This window comes from Sander lucioperca, chromosome 10 (assembly GCF_008315115.2).
Source record: "Sander lucioperca isolate FBNREF2018 chromosome 10, SLUC_FBN_1.2, whole genome shotgun sequence".
Classification (NCBI taxonomy): domain Eukaryota; kingdom Metazoa; phylum Chordata; class Actinopteri; order Perciformes; family Percidae; genus Sander; species Sander lucioperca.
This window is the reverse complement of record NC_050182.1, coordinates 13703336-13721419: the sequence shown is the minus strand read 5'-3', so window position 1 is coordinate 13721419 and position 18084 is coordinate 13703336. Positions and strand designations below refer to the sequence as shown.

At 41.2% G+C, this 18084-nt stretch overlaps 1 protein-coding gene across 12 annotated transcripts in view; it reads right to left on the bottom strand.

Annotated features, from left to right (window-relative positions):
• The window catches only part of syngap1b (synaptic Ras GTPase activating protein 1b), a 157238-nt gene that overhangs the window by 96193 nt on the left and 42961 nt on the right, over positions 1–18084 (bottom strand). The window lies entirely within an intron of this gene.

The following is an 18084-nucleotide window of genomic DNA, read 5'->3' as shown; positions in this document are numbered from 1 at the left end:
GCCAATGAGTAACCATAACCCTGAATTAACCTCACATTTAACCAGCTCCTGATTGATCGGGAATGTAAATAAAGCCACAGTTGCATACTGTAGCTTTATTGCGACCATGTTGCTTTATAGTGTTTCTAAATATACGTAATAAGCAAAGTGGTTTTATAATGCCTTACTGAGCACTGTGCCAGCTCTGACTCCACGAAAAAGCAATCAGGAGAGAAGTATGCAGGAGTAGAACACCTTCAGACTGAATGGTTTTGAGGTCATTGAAGGGATCGTAGTGATTTTCAGCAGGGTTAAAGTAAAGTAATGCTTCTCTCTGTCCAGATTTGTAGCTGTTGCCATGGAATCCAGAGGAGACAAATGGGCCAAGTTTACTTTTATCTACAGTACGAGTTGTGAGAAGGTTACAAAATGCATGTTTGGTAAGCAGAGGCACAGGTTTGTGTCTTTTCTGTACTGGAATCAAAATAAAATGGTGCAAACATGTTTTTCATAAGATAAAATGAGCTGTACTGTACACTTGTAGCTAAAATTATCTTAAATCCATGAGTCTCAAAAAGTTAAATTCTTAACAAGCCACCTATATATCTACACTACCCAATTACAAGGAGCTAAATATGGTAATTTTCCTTAATCACATCTACTTGAACAAGTAAAAGCCCACTCATTCTCTCCCCCCTGCTGCTGCCCTGCCCAGTGCAATTCATCACTGACAACTTGACTCATGGAAAAGACCCAGAATACCTTCTTACCCCACCCTGACACGTCTGCTTCCAGTTGGGGGAAAACACCTGGAGGCTATTTTTACTCTGCGTGTGGCAGACTTTGATTGGTCAGATGTTGCGGGGTCTGCAGCTGACATAACACCAGCTCTGGGGTTGCCATGAGTGGGCACAGGGAGCTGCCAGGCCTGCACTCAGCACCCACTGAGAGGCAGCATTAGGCTAGCACAGACTTTTAACCACTTCATATGGCACACTTACACCTCACACACAGATTTAAAGGAACAAATGAATCTACAACACAATATATCACTACTAAAATAAACTACTGTCTAAAGGTTTGGTATGGTGCCACCTAGAAGCGCCAATCCCTACTGCACCCCACTGGACAGAAAAGCGAGGGTATGCTTGAAATGAACTAGTGTTTTTACCTGTTCCAAATTGCCATACTTGAAGGAGCCCTTCATGACGAGAGGGGTGAGATGCACCTGGCCAAACACTGCTTGAAGTGGGTAAATTTGTTGGATTATCGGTTTCAGAAAGTTAGAACAATTGTCGGATGTAGCCCATTGTGATTCAGATTTTGGAAAAGTGTTTTGGGAGGGGTTTTCAGATGCTGTTCGACAATCCACCAAGCACTTTGGAGCACTTGGAGAATACTGACACATGTAGAGCCTTACCACCAGTAGTGGGGATAACAATGTCAATCAAAATCAAAATCAAAATGGTTCCCTGTAAAACCATGGATCTAATCAGCAAATTCAGTAGCAATCTACCCATTAGATTTTGATATTCCTTGTGTCTGAGGGGGGCACTACAACTTAGTCAAAATTGAAGCAATTCAGATCAATATAGAACCAATGCAATAATAAGTTGACTTTACCCAGTACCCATGATGGAAACCATAGCTTAACCCAATACTGGGACCCAAACTTGGTCGATCTTTAACCCAATGATTTTTGGTGTGGAGAAGAAAGGTCACATGCTTACAAACAAAACACCATCTGGGGACTATGAATATCTTAAAAGGTTAAGGGGTTACTAAATCAAGAATCATTCTTTACCATACCATAACCAAGTGTGGCTGGTATTTGGGAAGATATCTTCTTTTGGACCAAATGTTGGGTGGGTAGACAGACCAGATGGACCAGACTCTGAGCAAGGCGCAAAAAGCTGTTATCATCTTTTACAATGTTAATCCTAATCATGCGTCTGTAGACTTCCTCTAGCATTACACTAAATTCCACCATTATCACCAGATGTTGCAGCTCGGCTGACAGGGTGTCTTACATGTTATGTTTACAGCAGCCACAGCAGAAGATTTTGCTGTAATCTGAAACAGTTAATGGTGTGTTGTAGTATCAGTCCTTCAAAGCCAAGGAGTAAAGGCTTCAACAACCCTACATTATTAAATCCAGCATAGAGAAAGCAAAGACACCAAACAGTCCCCTCATTAGACCAGAGAGCAACACACATAACATATAACGGTGCACACAGACACTTCACTGCATCTCCCCGTTACTTCACTTTTGCTCTCTTTATCTACTCGTAAGACCCATAGCTGAATTATTGCACTTTTTAACAGGTAACACTTTTTAGTTCTGGGCCATGTTTGGGCCGATGGATCAATGGATATACATTGCTGGGATAAAGCCTGACTTCTGCTATCTCCGCTATCTATTTTGCAAGGGCACTGTCGCTGAATCTGGGGCTTAGTGATTGGTTTAAAGAAATACAAACAAGCTAAAGTGTTTTTTAATCTATCTCAGAATAGATAAGAGGTGTAGCCAGACAATACTCCAATGGCAATGTGGGATTAGGGCACTGTTCACAGCAGCAATAGATTTAATGTAATTTAAATAATAAATTGAATAACTGATGGATTTAAGCATACATGACAACTGTTGTAATGGCATGGCTGAAATCAATCAATTTCTGAGTTTTTTCGCCGGCCTCAGCGTCAGGAAGTATTGCGTGATATCAGGTCTCGCAATGTAATGAATTGCTTCACGGCACTGCACACATATGCCCATTCAGGAACCGGCTAACAAGGTAGCGATGGAGTTTTTCACACTATCGTCATGGCTGAGCTCGCAAAAAGGAAGCAGAAAGCTAGGAAAGCACTGTCGGAGGAACAGAGGAAGAGGAAGAGGAAACGGCAGACTGACCGAACAGGGAGTCAGACACAAGTAAACATAGGAGCTGCCAAATATCTATTCCGAAGCTGTAGGGGGAGCTCTATAGAGAAACCTGCGAGCAAAAAGCGAGAAAACAGCGAAGAAATGGCCAAAACTGCATAGCGCCTCTTTAACAATCTGAAAATTTAAAAACAAACATGCTTGTCAAATTTTAGTCAGAAGCCAACAACTGTGCGAAATTGTATGCAACAGAAGCCGGTCCTGGCATGGAGAGGAATGAATAAAGGATGGGATGGTGGCGTTGCACGAAGGAGGCAGGGAGGAAGAGGGAGAGATGGTGGTAGAGGAAGGAAGGGAGTGTCATTGATCTGAAGAGGGAGGGGGGTGTTTTTGTTCAGCTTGGCAGGTTGAGTTGAGCGATGCTGCAGGCTGGCTTGCCCATATGTCACTACTGCTTCCACAGGCCCAGCTGTGAGGAGCAAGGGAATATGGGGGGACACTGTGTGTGTGTGTGTGTGTGTGTGTGTGTGTGTGTGTGTGTGTGTGTGTGTGTGAGAGAAAGTACAAGTCTGTGCGAGAAAGAAAGAAGTGAGGGAGTCACACTGCAAAAAATAGAGTATGTAATGTGCGAAAACTGTGCAATCCATTTTTTCTTAACGAGACAGTAATCAAACACTGCTGGCTGTCTAAGTCTGGCTCAAACACAAAAACACACACACATGCGCAAATACAGCAATAAATTTCACTTCAGCATGCACACAAACAAACACACACACACACACACACACACACACACACACAGACAGTTCCCTGCATCATGATAGGTAGCTGAGCTGGCCAAAAGCACGATTTGTCCTTCAGACTGCCAGTATCATCCTCTCACGGACAGATGTTCCTCCTCCTCCTCCTGACCTCAGGCACTGGCTACAGTGTTCATAAAACACACAGTGATCCTACTCACACAATTATGCACACACACTAACACACACGCATACACACACATAGTGGAAAGGCCAATAAGGCTGACATTTTAAAAAAGTTTGGCCTTTCACACACTGAACCCAAGGATTTGCATGTCTAAAAAGAACTTTGGGGAGCACAATTTTAAATGTACTGCATATTGTGATATGGAGTAGAGAGGTAGGTGGTATAGATGGCTATGGTACAGTAAAATCTGACTGTATGTTCCTTGTATTTGTCTTTAACTTTGTATATTTATCCAGGGGACAAGGTGACAGGAGAAAAAGTTTCATAAGCCCAAAATACCATGTTATTTTTTCAACACCGACAGTACCATATTGCTGCTGATGCAACAAGCAAACAGTATTATATGATGTAAATGTGCAAGAAAACTCACATTACACTGAAACTGTGACCTGAGTGTGCTCTGTTTGCCTGTAAGATTTACCGGCAATTTCCACTGGATGCGTAACGGCTCCGGAATGTCGATGGAGTCATTAAGTTTCCATTAAAGTCAATGTGTGTATTTCCACTGACTGCGGAACGTCTGCGTCCCCTACTCCGTCCCAGCAGATACGCAGAGCTTCTATTTTTGCCGGACGCCGGAGAGCTCCGCAGCAATTCAGCACATGGCAAATAGTGCGGGACAGGAAGTCGAGCACAAAAACTAAATAAAAATCCGGTTAATTTTCAAAATAAAATACACCGTGCTCACGGCGGATCATATTTCCCTGCACTGCACCTTGAAAACACAGCACAGAGTTGTTTCCCCTCTACTCCTCTGGATGTAAACAAACTGTTGTTGGTTTTGTGGTTCTATTCTATGTGAATTCGCGAGATATTGTGGGTCCTCGTGACTATAGCTGTCAGTCATGGCCACAGCCGTGCTGCAACAAATCCGGACAGTGGGTATTGACGGACGGCGGAGCACGCAGCCGTTCCGCAGCGGAGCCGGTCCGCAGACGTTCCGCATCCAGTGGAAATCCACAGTTATGCAGGTAAAATGCATGGTGGGCAATGGTTACAGTTAGAAAAATGAGAGAAGTGACAGTAAACAAACATCTTGCAAGTTGAATGCGAAGTAAGGTATTTACGTCTGTCAACGGTTGTAGCAACTGTAGGCTGTTGTAAGACCATCAAATATATTCTAAGAATGTAAATGTTAGTTGAGGTGCTTTATTACATTTTCTTGTAAACAATTAGTACATAGGAAAAGTTCAAACCACCCATAAGTGTCCAAACACCACAGCGACAGATCTGGCCAAAAACAATCCTTCTTAATAAAACTGATAAATGGCAGAAGATTACTTTTAAGGTCATCGAGATCTGGCGGATGCTCCTGGTATGTTGGCAGGAGACAAATTAGGCCTGGTTTTCTTCTCTCTCTAGGTGCATCCAAGGTATGGGAGAAAAAAAAAAAAACTGTACACTATCCACTGGGATAGGCAAATTAATCAAAACGCTGAGATAAAAGCCATTTAAAACCTTGTATGTACAAGATGACCTTTTGAAAAACCTTTTATTTCTGAGTGAGTGACAATTTTTATTGAAGTGGCATGTAATGGTTACTCAAATACCACGACTTTTCTGTTAACATCGCCTCAGGTGTTCAGGTCAGCCATCTTACTAAAACAATCAACCTTTCTCTTCTCTTCTGAGAATCACTGCCCACTTACATTTATTACATAATTAATCCCTCCAACTCCCACACGACACCGACCTGAATGTGTTCTCCAGGGTCATAAGCAAACATGCTATCCACCTCTGAGCCACTCTTTATGCACTGTGACAACAGTAGCTACAAGCTAAAGCCACCGAGGTACTGGAACTTGTTTGCAGACCGGCTAATGCACTAATGCTTTCAAATTCACCATCAAAGCTGCAAATGGGACCACCGACAGGCATAGGAAGGCTTTTACCAAAGAGAAAAATGTACTCAACAATCCTATTTATTTGAAATTGCTACAGTACTACACATACTTCTCAGCCCGATATAGTGTGGATATTCCCCAGCTCCTTCTTAAACTTACAAACAAGGCTTGTGCCCCACGTCAGTTTGGTCTCGTGTAACACTGGCACAGTTGGGGTTAGCGCAGCCCAGACACATGACTTGGGGGACAGGGCACTGGTGCATGGCGGTGGTATATGAAACTCTGTCACCTCATATTAATGTGAGATGAGGAGGAGGAGGAGGAGTAGGAGATGGTAGGCAGCCATCAATGCCAGCCCTCTTACTCCCCCTACAGGCCAGAAAAAGTCAGAGCAGCCTGCAGAGAGATTCAGCAGTGAGAAAAATGGGAGTGAATTCTCACAGATCTCAAAGATGATAAGAGTCAAAGGAATGTCAGGTCCAGAAAACATATTACTTGCTCTCACAACTGCCTGCATTGATTTTTCCAACACAGATTTTGCCGAGTGGTCCAGTTAGTGTGGAGGTCCATAAGCAGCCTGCTTCATTAACAAATTCCACGTTCTTAAACTACTGCAAATGTCTTTAAAGGGATGGTTCGGAGTAATTTCACCCTAGTGTCCCTTGCACCATGACCTCGAGCCAAACAACCCCCCATAAGCTTTTTTCCCCCATAAGCTTTTTTTTGTTGTATCTCTTTTCGGTGTTGTAGTTTGTAGATGTCAAATATTTATTAATTTAATGATTAAATAAGGTAGTGTCTCCAAACTTACCTCAATTATAACTTGTCTCCTGCTAGTTGTACTACAGCACTTACTTTTAAAAAATAAGTTAAATTAATTAATATTTTTGTTCTATCTCTTTTCAGTGTTGTAGTTTGTAGACGGTCCCTAAGCACTCGTCTTACTGCCAGTAGCAGCAGAGAGTAGAAGTGTTATTTAAATAAACTCCTGGTGTACTTACAAACTCTCCAATGCCTCGTTTTATGAGTACAGAACCTATTTGTACTACTGTAGAAGTTTGGTACCATTCCGGGCATTATTAGTGGGGTAATTTACGAGATACGCCTTTGGTTCCATTAGCGCCTGCGCTAAGCCATTCGGCTGACAGCGCTAACTCGACCAATGTCAGACCAAGGGAAAAAGCTTCTGGGGGGGTATTTGGCTCGAGGTCATGGTGCAAAGGACCCTAGGGTGAAATTACTCCGAACCATCCCTTTAAATGTGTTAGATGTCAAAATAAGTGAAATATGATCATATTAGTATTACATTAGATGTCCAAAGTCAAACTGTTATCAATTATCAGTCAATCTACAGGACCCCAGGAAGGCTAGAGGCACACACGTGTAAATCTATTAGTTTACCATTCTCATGAATAGTGCATTAGTGCACTGCTGCTCACACATAATTTTTTATAATCAATTAATCTGCCGATTTCTTTCTCAATGAATAAAGTATAATTTGGTCTATAAAATGTCCTCCAGGTGACGTCTTTTTAATTTACTTGTTTGGTCTGACCGACAGCCCAAAGATATTCAATTTACTATCACATAAGACAGAGAAAAGCTAAAGATGCACACAATCGAGAAGCTGAAGCAAGTGAATGTTTGGCATTTTTGCTTTGATTTATGTGATTAATCAATTAACAGTTATCAATTTTCTCAGTTCTACTTAAAACTTCTCTTCCTTCTTTCTGCTGCAGCCGCAATGTACACTGCTCAACCACAGCCAACGAGTACTGAATACTAAATGTAAAAAAAAAAAAAATGCAACTACACATGGGAACAGGGTGTACCATTGGTAGTACTAAAAGGTGGATAAAAAAGAAAAACACAGCTGCACACTATGTAATCTGATTCATGCATAAATGAGTTCCTTTCTGAAGTCTAAAGTGTTAACATTTCTGTTACAACTGCATCATAGAAGTGTTGATTCAACTCTATGCTAATATTTGAGGTGTTGGACTGCATCTATTTGTACCACAAAAATATTTTTATAATATTATGATCACACAGACAGACTAACACTAAGTGACATTTTCTGCTGCTTGAGGCTGCACATTTGCTTGTTTTCTTAGTGACACATTTCCATTTTTCTTGCTTAGACTGCACTGGAAAGAATTTTCTGCCAATCACATTCTGTACAGAAGCTCAAGAGAGATAGCATAGAAGTCACGTTCATTTGTACTGAATGACAAGAAAGGGAAAAAAATTGCAAAAGAGGGCACTGTAATTATAGGCGGCATGTTTTGCCTCGTCATTTTTAATTTCACAGGCGTTTCTTGAACTTTCAAGGGTATTTTGCCCTGGATGCACAGTGTCACAACGTGCCACTCAGACAACACATCTTGTCAGCGTATCTATTATCGTTGGCAATTAAAATGAGCCATGTCACTGAGGATGTAATCCCATTCTTGCCATATGAAGTGCCTCCACTCCATCACTAGGAAACAGTTCAATGAACCCAACACAAGAGCTACACAGATACACGATTGACAGAAATTTCCATAGTGACACATTTCAAACACAACAGAGGAGTCTTGTTCCCTGAAGCGACACCTCATCTCTCCAGGATGATGTCTCTGCTGCGTCTTTCTGATGGCCATCATTCATTAAAAAAAACAAAAAAAAAAAACAGCAATGTGAATGGAGCTGTGCGGAGCACAGAGACAGGTGGCCTGTGGGAGAGCCAAAGACTCCTGCCAGTCACCCCAGAGAGAGGGAGAGGGAGAGATGGAGGGAGGAAGTGGATGGAGTGGGCAAGTGGATGAGGTGAAAGGGTGAGGGCAGAAAAGAGGGAGAAACTGTGAAGGAGAGATAGAGGGGAGGGTAAGAAAGAGAAGATGGAGAGAGAGGAAGTGTTTTAGCAATGAAAATGGAGACAGAGGGAGGGAGGGAGATAAGCAGAGAGTGAGCGATTGGGCAGAGTAGCAGGGGAGAGAGAGGAGATGGAACAACAGATGGATTAGATAAAAAGAGGAGAGATAGGAGGCAACAGAAAGAGAGAACGGGAGAAAAGGTAAGAGCATGGATCGATGGAGGGCATTATAATCAGGACTGAGTCTGGAAGAGGCAGAGATACAAGAGCGAGAGAGCAGGGGATTGGACAGATGATGTTGACCTCAGATGCTAAGCATATAAGCAAACGGAAAATCAGAGAGGCGAAAGGCTGATATCAAAATGTGCAGGAAGCAGCACCAGTGGGGGAAAAAAAAACAAGATCCTCCACTGATTCTCCATATCTCTCAGCTATGGAATTGTACAGTATGATTGCTTTTTTGCAGAGCCACTGAAGCCATCTAAAACAAATGGAAATAAATTGAAGTGTGTGTGTGTGTGTGTGTGTGTGTGTGTGTGTGTGTGTGTGTGTGTGTGTGTGAGCGAAAGAGAGAGGAAAAGAGAGACAACCGCTCTGCATGAGGTGAGTGACAAGCATGAATATTTTACGCCTCTTGCCGTCCCTGAGGTGACGGCTATCAGCACGTCAGTCCTGCCTCCGATCCATTCACAGCTGCTGCCTTATTGGCACAATTAGACAGGGATAGGGCTCTGATTAATTGAACTGGGCTCTCCAATACAGCAGTACAAGGTCTCTTATCGGGATCACAGCATGCTCTATTCCTCTGAATAATGACAAGTTGAAATACTATTGGTAGCAGTGCACACACACTACAGTGTAGTCGCCACCCGTGTGCTACATGAAGATCCATTACTTTATTGACTTGCTAACATAGCTGAACATAGGAATTTACCTCTGTGCTGCATGGGCTTAAATCAAACGCTGTACACAAATACATACTGTATAATAAACAGAGTATATAAAATGCATTAAACAGTGAGGCAGATAACTATAAAATACAATTAAAGTAAGATCAAACATCGTAATAAAACACCAGAATAACTGTATCGACACATGCAGCTTCCCCATCATTCGTTTTTACCTGGTATTAAAATAAGGTCTGAGCGATCCAATCACAAGTGAACAGCTCTAAGTACAGGTGTGAATGCACCAAGGACACATTGCGGACGCATTGGGGATATGATCAATCAGACCATATTCGGAGGTGGTCTGGGCCACATATGACCACATTCTTTTAGCAGTGTGTAGGGGAATGTGTCCTGGGCTACATTATGGACCGCCTACTCAGCTGTGAGCGGAACAACGTACTCATTTAAAATATTTCTCATGTCACTGAAACCACTATGAATGAATTGTGTGTTTTGGATGTTATTATTTTACTGTTCGTTGATGTGTCGCTGTTTTTGTAATCCACTGTACTTCTCTAAAGTGCTGACGTGCCAGAGTTTAGGGCTTTAAAGCAAATGAAAAACTACAGTATGAGTATATATAGTCTAATACAAACCTTCTAAATTTGGGGAAATGACCTATGGATTTTACATGGCTCCGGTCCATTTATGGTGCTGTTATAATTAGTGTTATGAATCAGCAGTCTTGCCTTAAACTGTGTAATTTTGTGTGTGGAAATAGTTTTGTTGCAAAGCAGAGGTAGAAAAGTTGAAGAACAGTACCCTCTCCTGGCCTAGAGAGCAAGATGAGATTTTACTCACAGCCAGCAGCAGGTTCAGTGATGCACTGTGTATGGTACATCAATACACAAACGTGGGACCACAAATAGTCAAACTAATCATCACTAACACACAGCTAGGCCCATTTCAAGTCATCTGAAAATCAAGTGGGGAAACACAGAATTGAAATAATTGAGAAATAGTTCTTTGTTCATTCCTCAACAATTATATTCTGCTGGTTTAACAGCAAAAGATTGCGGTTTCACTGTGAAGCTATCCAGCTGTAAATGTGTTAAAACAGTTGACGGAACTGCTGCTAAATCATTTAGCCATATAAATGCAGGCTGAAAAAGAACACTGCTTTCATTAAAACATTTCCAGCTAAATGCATATGTATGCTAAAACTGGCACTTTAATGTTTTATTCAAAAAGCAAGCAAACAGGCGGTACCTTATATTTATATAAAGCTATTAAAGAAAAAAATCAACCCTAAATCAGTTCAAAACACTGCTATGGATATTTTCCAATTAATTAACATTAGCAGTATTGTAAAACACAGAAACAACCCATTGGAGAAGCTCTCTATACTATATATCAATAAAGTCTGTTCAAAACTAAGCCAGGGCTGGGAAGGAAAACTTTCTCTTACCTATCCTGTCTGGGGAACTCAGCACCAGGCTAAAAAAATGGGTCACAAGTAAAAAGGCTCTGTAATCTTCTGAAACAGCTGCGCACGTTTTAGTTAACATTACTCGTAGAAGAGTTAATAGTGCATTTGTTGGGGGACTATTTTCAGTTGAGGGTTAATACACATTGGGTGCTCTAGTGAGTGTCCATGTTGGTTATGAAGTAACATGTCACCAAGTGCAACAGTTTGGCTCATTGATGTGTTTTTAATAGTTTTTGGACAACATTGGAAGTCAATGGTTCAGAGGAATAAGTTATTTCAGACTACTGCTACGCAGACAATTATTGTTAGTAGACTCATTTCATTGTTGGTTTTTGTCTTTTCATGGGACTTGACAATAGGACAACTAAAGAATATTACCAGCCTTATTCTTTAAAGAACAGTTGATGTACGGTGTCTTCCCGGCTTAACTAGCCTCTTCCATGGTACTGACAGAAATCTGATTATCTAAAAAAATTGAAACCTGGTAAAGCCAAGGGTTGGTGTCAGTTACTCTGGAAGAAAAGGGGGAATATATTGAGCATACGATCAGGATGTCTCAGTTTCTCCACCAGCCGTAGCCGTTTTTTTCCATGGCAATACTGTATTGATACACAGATGCCAAGTATCGATCTTTTATCATATAAATTGCACATGAGAATTTTACTTTTTGGTACTAGAATAATATAAATCAATTACTTTTAGCAACAAAATTGAAGTGAGATGAAAAAACTGAGAAAAGTATCTTTGAAGATAAAACAGATGTTGACAGAAGTTTTCCTTTGGGGACATCATTTGAAGTTGGAAAAAAGGGTAATAAATTGCAATATATCGCAGAATATCGCAATATGTTTAAAATCACAATAATATCGTATTGTGACATAGGTATCGTGACAATATCTGGTGAGTCCACCCCTACTAAATACCACTACAACTGCAAGAGGCACAACTCTTGCTGTCTCTCCAATGAACAAAACGTATCTTGCATTTACTAAGCTAATACAAGTATGACTTTTTCTGAACTGCATGTAAAACCAAGTTAATACACTCTACAAGCACTCAAGAAAATGTATGAAACTAATTGACACAGAAGTACGTAGATCAGGCATGTTGAGGAAGTGAGAACATCAAAAACAGTAACAACCTTTCATTCAAAAATAACTCACAGACTCATACAGTATATCACAGATATATCCCACAGTATAGTGTTTTTGACTTTGAGCTTACTGGTTACACAGTTAGGATCCAGTTAAACAATGCAGAGGATTACCAAACGCTTCCAACCACAGACAACTTGCCACAGAATTAACAACTGCCCTTGTATCTGAACCCCCAAAAGCGAGCCTGAGGCGACAGTGATCCAGGGAAGCTTTTAGTCTCTGGTATAGACTCTGGATACATTCTCTCTCTGACCTCCTTTTTGAACAGATATTTGCTGAAAGGAGGGTCCTTTAAGTAGCACAAAGACTGTGTGAAACTATTTTATAACAGACCATGTTAAGAACACTGTCAACCTATGTTTTACCCCAAAAGACATGAGGACGGATTATGTGAAATATGTTATTTTCACACACCACAGTAGGGATACTCCTCACATCTTTTGAACTAGCTGTAGCTAGAGTTTGGGTAAGATAAAAATTTTATAGAATCTGAATCCTGTATCAAATCTTTGAATCGTGTTCTTTGCTAATAAAACAAAACAAACAGAAGATACAGTAAAAATTGTTTTAAAGCTGCACCAATCAATATTTTTATATAAACAATAACATATTCCCCTGAAGATTCGGTGGAGACCTGAGCTAAAAGTAGAGTGAATATTGGGCTTAAATTTGCCAGGTGGCCAGAAACATGACTTCAAATGAATGATCATGTTCATAAGGTTGCTTTATATACACAACAAGCAGACACGGTGTGTATTTAAGCAACTTTCTAAGGTAATTTTAGGTAGGGGTGCACCGATCCGATATTGACAAAATAGCTGGATCGGAAAAATGAACAGATCCACAGGCCGATCCATTTTGTTTTTGTTTTTTCCTCCGTCGCAGCACTGGGACCCCTGTTAACTGCGTACCCTTCTCACTCATGGTAGTAACTTTATAACACAACAATTAATAACCCACAACTAACTTTCTTTAAAAGGATAAAACACCATAGCACATAACAATTTGTGACTTCAACAGTTTCTAACACTAATAATTTTACATTTACAAATGTAGCTACACTGCCGAACGGCATGTTGGGTAACATTATAGCTGCTAGCTAGCCAGGTAGCATAACAAGTCTGTTAAGCTGAGAGAGGCTCCGGTCACTATTGCACATTCAAGAACAGAGAAGAAAGTTAGAGGATGAAGAAAGACCAGAGATACACCAGAACAACGTATGCTCAAGAGAGGAGCCGTCTGTTGTCGCAAGGTTTTTTGTTTCTAAAAAAATCGGACATAATTTAGCCACTGTTGTTGCCCGTCGCTCTAACGTTACGGTAGAGATCCATTTGTCCGACACGACTGAAGCATGGTGTCGCGACGTCATACATCCATGGTTGATGCTCCACGCCCTTGACCGGCAGCTGATTGGACGAACGCCTGACGTGGGTTTGGCTTCTCGAGAATTTTAAGAGTGTCATGGCGGCTCGTTGAGAATACGATCTAGTATTTTACGAAAATAGTTCACCGAAACGTGTTTCTGAAAACATTTTAAGCGAGAAATAGGCCATACAGTTGCTGAATCTGTCTTTATTTCAGATCGACAAAGGTCAGTTTAAAAGATTTTTGTCTACTTCTACTGGATAGTCACGTCACGTTCAACGGATTAATTTGCATAAAGATGGGCATCGGCCAGCTTTTGGACGCGCAGCATTTTTTCAAATGCAGCGCCGCCTTCCCGGAATGCTTTGCGTGCACGTTAAAGTCGCTTGACGTCACCCATAGAAATAGACTGGAGCGCGGCGCGACAGAAGCGTCGCACGGTCAAATGGATCTCTACCGTTACTCAGCCGTGCTAACGTTACCGTGCTAACGTTACAGTGCTAACGTGAAAGACCTGTCACTTCAAGCATGCAGCAGAGCAACATTATGAACGCAATCCAACTACGGTCCCGCTACAGACCGTTGAGAAAGACGGGTTCAGAGCAATGATTAAAACACTGGATTTAAGATGTCTTGCCTCGCTGAAATACGTCTGCCAACCTACTGACATTATTCAAACAGCGCAGGAGGCTGACAGCGGAGCTACGTTCAGTCGCCCACTACAACCTAACTTACCTGTGGCCAAGGTAGTGTTTATACAACTAGCTTACAACTATTTTGTTTTGAAAGGGAAACAATGTTAAAGTTGTTTGTATGTGTATTCATTCGATTTGAGTTTATTTTACTACTTTGCAGTTTGCAGAAAAAAAAATGTTTAGATTCTGTAACTGTTTCATGGATTCTCCTTCATATAACGTTGTTGTATAATGTTGTGGAGCCAAGCAAACCCTTTAGTAATCAAAGCTTTTAGTAAACATGATGACATTAAAATGTTTTTGTGATATTCTATGTACGCCTGACAGTAGAATAAGCCATTATAAACCTATATAAAGGCCCATTATTGTTATTTATTTAAATTTATTTTAAGAAGTTTGATTACATTATATTTTCGATTTGAATGCACAATTGTTTTTTAAATAACAAATAAATAAGAATTCAATACATTACATCTATGTTATTTTGTCTTAGGAAAGTAATGTCTAGTTAGGAAAGTCTGGTGCCTTTAGTCTCTTCCACATGGTGGAAGGAAGGTATAAGGTGGAAGGTATAAAGTTTATTATTAATTTAACAACAGTATCGGATCGGTATCGGGTATCAACAGATACACAAAGCCCTGGCATCGGTATCGGGACTGAAAAAGTCGGATCGGTGCATCCCTAATTTTAGGTCAACACATTTTTTGATACTTATAGCAAGGCACATTGCAAAGTGACTTAACCCTCCTTTAATATGTGATGTGAACATTCAATAATCCAGCATATTAAACGTACAATATGTAACTTTCTGCCGCTAAGGGTCTCTCAACCAAAACAATGGATTGTAAACACAGACGTTTGATGACGTAGGGATGTTGCGTGGAATTATGGGAGTTTTTATTGCTAAACACTCGTTGATTAGAATGCATCTGTTCACGGACGAGTTTACCCATTCAAGTTTATTCACGTTACGTTTAGTAACGTTTATTCATGTCATGCTAATAAAATAGCTGCAGTTTCCCCAACATAATTACGTTTTTCTTGATTCAACCTGTATTGGTAGCTGGCTGACCAGTTAGCTAGTGAGCCAGCAAGCTAACATTAGCGGCTAACGTTAGCAGGTTTTACCACACTATCACAGTATATTTCACATGCCAATGTCACCCTTTGGATTTTACCGGGCGGACGGGGTTTGTTGTAACGCTAGCTCGCTACTCAACGAGGCTGAGAGATGGGTGTGGGAGGGGATTGCAGGGGGAATCTCCGCGATGATGTTCGATGCCTGTTGTGCAGCAGCAAAACATCTCCCAGCTGCCCGATCTCCCCCTTCACTTTTTTGTTATCTTAACTATTCGTTATGGTACTTAACCCACCTGTTGTCGGATTAATTTAGCTAGCTAACTGTAAAGACAGCTAAACGCGAAGGGGGGAGAAATTCGGAAGGGAGGAGATTTTTGGAACAAACACGTAGCTAGCTAGCTAACATTATGGATGGCCGATGTTGTAACTAGGATGCCTGGGCTAGCAGACGAGGTGGCCGAGTGGTTAAGGTGATGCCTGGGTCTGATATTCTCTGTTTCCCGACGCTTCATAAAACTGCTGTTAGCGTCGAAGGCACCCGGCACCGGCTGGGGCTAACGCTAACTAGCTATTGCTACATGTCCCGGCTGTGTTGTCAGCTATCATCCCGAATGATGTCTCTTTGTGCTGGGGGAGTGAGGCAGGCAGACTGGAGTGTGCTAGCTGGCTAAATTAGCATTAGATTAATCGTCTGTGTAGCTATACAGCTAACGTTAACGTTACTAGGGAACTTATTCGTGGGTTAGCGCAGTGCTGCTTTTATCCATGGTCAAAACAATCATACTACTAATAACTTTATGAGCGTGATGAACGATGTTGTAACCCTATGATGTTATCCACCAAGCATTAGCTAGCATGAATGTTAGCTACTTGTCAACCACCACATACACTGTAGTAACATTAAGCTGGATTAATATTGATATGTATCAATAAATACGGTTTCTGCTGTATTACTGTGTTGCAAAGTGGCATGTAATTAATCACAAAATGATGCATTTTGGCAGAAAAAGTAGTGTTACCAGTATTTTTTTCTGTGACATTGTATGATTTACAATTACTCTCGAACGTAGCATCTGGGTGCCCGTGTTTTGACGGAAGTAACAAGTAACTAGATGGTGAAAGGTTATATGACGCCACTGACGGGCCACTAAATGAAACGTGACGTGTCTGAAAAAAAAATAACAGATTTCTATGGGTTTGCCATTTGATGGAAACATTTGGGATAGTGTAACTACACAACTCAAAAAATATATAACATAGGTATGGTCGTTTTTAGACATTTTAATGCAGAAAAGTTACATATTGTACCTTTAAGTGGCGTGTGTAAAGTTTACCGTGTAATAGTTAAAGGTTATGCCATGTCTATTTAAATACCTTTATTGCATCACAGGAGAGGGAAATATTTCAATATTTGCTTTGACACATTTATATAATGAAGACTGTTTAACCTTTATTTTTCCGGGTAAACACAGAAGAATTTACCAGCTCACAACATATTGTGATAAAATGTGTGCTGTACTGGACTCTTCTGGTGACCATGCTGCCAGACTGGTGGTGCGGCGAGAAGCCGCTGCTGACTGGCGCGGAGCTCTCTCCGCCGGAGCTCCAACGGCTGTCTGTCTGTCTGCGGCGGGCTGTGCTACCGTATGATGGCATCAGTTTCATGGCGACAGTTTCATGACCGGTTAAAAAAACATCTCGTAGTCGCGTTAAATAGTAATCCAATTCTGTGTTTTGTAGAGTTGAGCCGGATACTCGGCTGAAACGAAAAGCACTTTTGCCGAGTACGAGTATTATACGAGTAATACGAGTCAATATCTGTGCTCGGAATGAATAAAAATCCTCACTGGGTAGCTGACTGTGTCTGCGTTCTGTGTTATGCTAGTCGTCACAGCGCCCCTCCCCTACACACATACAGATGTATTGTGTTGCTGTGTCCCGCTCTGCTCACTCACACACAGAACACTGAGAAGAGAACAGCTCTCTCTCTCTCTGTCTCTCCCTCAGTCACTCAGGTTCGCGGGTCTTTTCCGTTAACGTTTAGGGTTTCTTCAGCTTCAGGTTTGTTTTTTACTTCGGTTTGTAGTACTTACTTATTAACCAGTAGAGTTCTGGTAAACGTGGGCTTTGTTCAGACGTAGTGCTTGGTAGAATGCGACTCACGTTGCGTCTCTGCCTGTCGGAGATTTTTTTTCTTTTTTAAACCGTCAGCTGGCTCTAAACAGAAAAACAGCGTCGGACTATTTGATCCGTAGAACACAGTCCCCCCCGCCCCCCTCTCTCTCTCTCTCTCTCTCTCTCTCTCTCTCTCTCTCTGTCTCTCTCTTACTCACTCACACACACACACACACACACACACACACAAACACACACATACCTGGTGTGGAAATAAAAAAAAAAAATAAAAAAAAAGAACCACTGATCATAAAAAATTAAAAGTTAAAAAAAGAAAGTTATGTTGAGTATGAAAACTCTGTTCATTACATTTTACTTCATAATTGCAACCGCATGTGTTGTATTCATTGTTGCAAAACTTGTTCTGTATATAGTTTGTTTGTTATCGTGATCAAAACCATTGATCTGAAGCTCAATGCTGATGCTGTCATGTAAATAGTTTTCTAATCAGCAATAAATATAACAATTTCTGATCAACCCATATCAATTGCATGCTTAAAGTAACATACCGGTTAAAGCCCCGCCCATTTCAAGACAACCCGACCCACTTCCGGGTTAAACCCCACCCACTTCCAGGTTAGGCCCCGCCCAGTCCGAGTACAGATACAGATACAGATAATTCATATGGTTAACAGATACAGATACAGATAATGCTGTACTCGCTCATCCCTAGTGTTTTGGCACAGTTGGT